Here is a 6,000-nt window from a genome sequence, read left to right on the forward strand (position 1 = left end):
TTTTTTTCTATATCTTTTTACACATAGCAATAGCAATAGCAATAGCAGTTAGACTTATATACCGCTTCATAGGGCTTTCAGCCCTCTCTACAGAGTCAGCATATTGCCCCCAACAACAATCCGGGTCCTCATTTTACCCACCTCGGAAGGATGGAAGGCTGAGTCAAACCTGAGCCGGTGAGATTTGAACAGCCGAACTACAGAACTAGCAGTCAGCTGAAGTAGCCTGCAGTGCTGCATTTAACCACTGCGCCACCTCGGCTCTTCTGGATTGAAGGTTACTGTTGGAAGAAATATCCATCTGTTCAGTTCCAAACTGGAAGGAAGGCAGCGATGGGATTTCAAAAATATTAGCAACTAGTTCTCTGCCTGGTTGCTGGGTGGGCGTGGCCATGGTGGGTGTGGCCTACTTTGCCTCCTGCACCACAGCGGGGTGGTGGTGGAGTTTTCGCCCTCCCCAGGCTCCAGAGGCTTTCCTGGTGGTTCCTGGAGGGCAAAAATGGCCTTCCCTGGGCTCTGAAGGCTCTCCGGAAGCTGGAAATGGGCCCGTTTCTGGACTTCTGGAATTTGTTTGTTTGTTTATTGGATTTATATGCCACCCTTCTCCCAAAGGACTCAGGGCGGCGTACAACATGAGCCGAGGTGACGCAGTGGTTAGGGTGCAGTACTGCAGGCCACTTCAGCTGACTGTTATCTGCAGTTCAGCGGTTCTAATCTCACCGGCTCAAGGCCTTCCATCCTTCTGAGGTGGGTGAAATGAGGACCCAGACTGTGGGGGTGATATGCTGACTCTGTAAACCGCTTAGAGAGGGCTGAAAGTATCCAAAAAGCAAACCCAATTAAGATTAACAATAACATTTTTAAAAAATTTGATTAAAATTAACAATAATCAATCATTTATTTTATTCTGGCTGGCTTGCTGGAACAGCCAACTTTTTAGGGTGCGTCGGAAGGACCAGAGGTCGGGAATTATATGAAGCTCCGGGGGCATCTCATTCCAGAGGGAAGGCGCTCCCACAGAGAGGGCTCTCCCCCTGGGGATAGCTAGCCGACGCTATCTGGCCAACGGCACCATGAGGGGGCCAACTCTAGGGGATCGCACTGGATGGTGGGAGGCTACAGGTGGCAGTAGGTGGTCTTGCAGGTATCCTGGGCCTAAGCCATGGAGTGCTTTAAAGGTCATAATTAGTACCTTGAATCGCACCCGGAAGACAACCAGCAACCAGTGCAGGCCACCTAAAAGGGGCGTAACATGGGAGCACCTATGTGATGCTATGATAACCCGCGCGACTGCATTCTGGACCAGTTGAAGCCTCCGGGTGCTCTTCAAGGGCAGCCCCATGTAGAGAGCGTTACAGTAGTCCAGGCAAGAAAGGACGATGGCATGAGTGACTGTGCACAGAGCATCCCGATCCAGACTTCCGGTTGGGCCCATTTTTTGCCCTCCCAGACTCTTCGCGCGGGCCCTGTACTTACCCAGCATGATTAACGGGCCACGTAGAGACTCCTGGGAGGGGACGGGTGGGAGGAGTCAGCCAGTCCTTCCAACAACCAGTTTGGCAAACCAGTACAAAATTAGCATCTGGTTCGCCCAAAGCAGTCCAAACCAGCTGAATGAGAAAGGCCTTGGAGACAAAACGGAGGCTGGAAGCTGATTGGAAAGAGGGTCCATTTATTGATGAAGCAGAACCACCAAGCCCATGATTCTCTAGTGCAGCTGACCACCTGGAGTTGAGAATGAGGAGTTTTATATCTTTTCTTATGGGCTTTGCACTTGAGCGTCCTGTTCCTGTGCAAGAACATGTATTCTATTGGCTGTTGTCAGACTCCCAGGGCACCATGTACAGATTCTAGGAGTTTGTCTGAGCTATGTTTGGTTGAAGTTTGGGTTGATGCAATGAAGGGGCTTGTTGGGCCATTCTTATTGTGGCTGAGGGCCAACCCTACCTTTGTTCAGACCTTGCTGCAGGAAATTTGCTTATGAATAGAGCTATCTGTCTCTTTATGTCTTAAGTGCTGACATCTGCTCTGAGCTATTAAGGGGGCTGCTTTCCAAGAGTGTGTTTCTCCATTTCTCATCCAGGGAAATAGAATATTCGGCTTTTAAAATATTTCTCAATATTTATTTATTTATTTAATTTGTTAATTAAGTAATTAATATATTTCCTTCTCCTAGGAGAGAGGTGGGTGATAACTTTCTACATTGCAGCGAATGTCCATGTTTGCAAGTTCCAAAAACAGGAAGGAAAATCTGGGCATTTTTTTTTAACATTTATTTGTTTTGTTTCTTTTCCCCAGCCATTAGTAAAAGGTCTTTTTTTCATTAAGGCACGGTAAAGAAATTAAGGATTTCACGAGAAAAAGTAGAATGGGCAGTAGAAGAGAAAGAGGTGCCAGGGGGAGGGAGAGAGTGGGGGGGGGGATTAGAGGAGGAAAGCAGGATTTGGACTTAATGGCAAACTGCTTGTCATTGTTTCCTAGCAACCTCTCACAAATGGGCAAAAAAAAAAACCCCACACAACACAAAGGCACTTGCTTGGACAAAAATGCCCGTGTCCATTCTGGGGATGGAGGGGAAGGGGACGAGATACTTGTGAGACCTTTGCTGCAAATCTACTGGCTTATTACCGTAATAGTGCTTGCTTATAAATCTTTTTTTGGGTTGAATCCAAAGTGATGAAAAGAAAATGGGTATACAGTAGTGGTGTACAGAAATGCAGAACAAAACACACACACACACAGACACACCCAACAACTGCAGGCTACTCCAAATGTTGGAGGGAAATTAGGAAGGTTTTATGGAACGATATTCTAGTCCCAGTCCTTCTGTTGGAAGGAAACGTCCTTCTGCGTTCGGTTCCAAGTGAGAAAAAAGACACTAGAAACATGGAGGCTGCTTGGAAAGATGGTTTTAATGGTGGGCTGGACCGCATGGTTTGAGGTCCTGAATATAAGCCCTCCTCTAAAATGTTTAAATGCATGTGCAGCTGGTCCCCGCCATTACCGGGGGTGGGAGGGAGGGGGTAACATTCCCACGTGCCCCACATGCACCTGCTATCTATGCGGAACGGCCTCTCGAAGGCCGCTACGGCAAAGTCCGTCTACCGCACCCCTTCTCTTAGTGGCGGCTGCAAAAAGAGCACCAGGCCCAGGGACGCTAGGCCTGGCAAGAGTGTGCCAGAAACAGAAACAGAACCTCCGTCCCTCTCCAGATCAGCTGATCTGCTGGCCGTGGGCTGAGATTACGGGGTCTCCTGCACCTCAAAAATAATAAGACCTCCCCGAAAATAAGGCCAAGCGCTTATTTCAGGGGTCGAAAATAAGACCCTGTCTTATTTTCAGGGAAACACAGTAAAAAGATTTTGATTTGAAAGGGTTTCAAGAAAAAAACCGGACAACCGTTTTCTCCAGGGTGGAATAAGGACTCCGGGGTTACCAGGGGGAGGGACTAGAAGACCTCCAAGGACCCTTCCAGCCCTGGGATTCTATGATTCGATATGGTCTGGATGGCGAAGTTAATGGAGTTGGCAGAGATGGTGAAACTGACAGCTTTGATTAAAGCAAAAACTTTGTCTCGCTTCATTTTGGGGGGGGGGATCACTTTTGTTGGACCTCTGGCTTGAAACTGAAAGAAAGTAAATTTTAACCTTGGGATTTGATGACTAGAAGAGTTTATGACTACAGAAGTGCTGGGTTTTGTCTTTTACTCTCGGTCAAAAGGTTATCGCATTGCATGCTTGTATTTATGCTGCAGAAAGTTAGAAGTTGCTCTCGTCTATAGTTTCCCCCCCCCTTCTTTTCTTTCAGTAACCTACCATTTTTTCCTAGTCTCACCTGTTTTGTTTCAAGCTTTTTGCTTTGTTCTTTTGTACAGGTAGTCCTCGACTTAAAACAGTTCGTGCAGGGACCAAACTTACAACAGCTCTGTTGTTTTTCACTCTTACGACTGCTGCGGCATCCCTAGGGTCACCTGATATGCATTCAGATGCTTGACTGTTAGGAATATAATCTAACGGTTGGGTTGGCAATATATAAATCATGTAACAATGTTGCACCTGTTTCTTTAAATCATACTGTAAAATGTGATTGGTTGCTGTTTTCCTCAATCGGCCATAAGAGGGAGCCAGAACGACTGTTAGTTCTCTGTTTCGTTAGATGCTGGGCTGATCTGATCTTAGTGTTTTTGGAAGCTGGCTGTTAGAAAGTGCTGTGAGCTATTGTAAGTTTTGCAACTGTTAGCAAACTTTGAGTACTGAACTGATTATATGATACTGGACTATGTTATTTGGATTATCCCTTAACTGAAAGACATTGATGACTGACTGTCTTATCCGTGTATGACTTGGACTGTTTGATGGATTCTGATGCCTCTATTTCCACAAAAGTAAAAGCCTATTTAAACTGCAGTGTCTCTGTATGCTGGTTTGTGTGTTCTCCAACACAACTCTTAAAAAACGCTTCTCTGAACGTACTCGCTCACCCAACGGGGAGCTTACCCAACATTGACAACTGACTCACACTTATGACGGTTGCAGTGTCCTGGGGGGGGGGGGTATCACGTGATCCCCTTTTGAGACCTTCTGACAAGCAAAGTCAATGCAGGAAGCCAGATTCATTTAACAACCGTGTTACTAAAAACAGTGGTGATTCACTGAACAAATGTGGGGCAAACTCACTTAACAAATGTCTCAGTTAAGAACATACATTTTGAGCTCAATTGTAGTCCTAAGCTGAAGACTTACTTTTCTTTTGAAATTCAATACCGTTTTGCCATGGGGTTTGGGGGAGGTTATATAGTCCATAAGAAGATGTAAAAAAAGTTGTGGAGACTCTAGAAAGAATGCAGAGAAGAGCAACAAAGATAATTAGGGGACTGGAGGCTAAAACATATGAAGAACGGTTGCAGGAACTGGGTATGTCTAGTTTAATAGAAAGAAGGACTAGGGGAGACATGATAGCAGCCTTCCAATATCTCAGGGGTTGCCCCAAAGAAGAGGGAGTCAAGCTATTCTCCAAAGCACCCGAGGGCAAGAAGCAATGGGTGGAAACTAATCAAGGAGAGAAGCAACCTAGAACTAAGGAGGAATTTCCTGACAGTTAGACTAATTAATCAGTGGAACAACTTGCCTCCAGAAATTGTGAATGCTCTAACACTGGAAGATGTTGGATAACTATTTGTCTGAAGTGGTGTAGGATTTCCTGCCTAGGCAGGGGGTTAGACTAGAAGACCTCCAAGGTCCCTTCCAACTGTTATTCTATTCTAAGCATGTCCAGAACTTTGAAATTGAACAGGGCCACAAAAATGCTTGTTCCTCTAACTGGGTGTTTCTCGACTTTGACGACTTTAAGAAATGTGGACTTTAACTCCCAGAATTCTGTCTTAAAGTTGACAGAAGGCTGGGAAACCCTGCTCTTACTGAACCGAGAACTAGATTATTTGAGTTTATTGCTTGGTTTCCAGGAGGAAAGAAAGGTAGAGAATCCTGAAGATGTCTCCCCTTCGTCACTGACCACCTGAAACAAACCCAAAGACTCGTAGGGAAGTAAACTGTGGACTTCTCCCTTTCTTTCTGTAGGAAGTTAGCACCCAACCCACTCCTAGAAAAAAAATGAAATATTTTAGGAAATATTAAAAGGGCAGAATATTTCCTCTAAAAGGGAGGCAGAAACTCAGCTCTCCGCCTTTGTCAATGGCCCATTAAGGCCTGGGCCAGTCTATTCTACACAACAAAGATCTACCTTCTTCAGGCAGAACCATAATAGGAATCCCAAAGCCCTTTCATTACATCATCACCCAGCAAGGCTCAACCAAGCCTGGGACTCAGGACAGCCTACAGAGTTGCCCCTGCATGGCCCCATGGGAGTCTGGCAACCAATCAGAATACAAGCTCCAATTCAAAAGCCCGAGAGGGCATAAAACCCAGGTAAAGTAGGATGTAAAGTGAGATTTGGACATTAAGTGTGAAACCTACTGGGTCAGGCTGGACAGCCTCTGGGGAC

Source organism: Thamnophis sirtalis, unplaced genomic scaffold (assembly GCF_051295495.1).
Source record: "Thamnophis sirtalis isolate CommonGarterSnake01/CBP01778 unplaced genomic scaffold, rThaSir2_p1.2 scaffold_10, whole genome shotgun sequence".
In the NCBI taxonomy this organism is placed as follows: domain Eukaryota; kingdom Metazoa; phylum Chordata; class Lepidosauria; order Squamata; family Natricidae; genus Thamnophis; species Thamnophis sirtalis.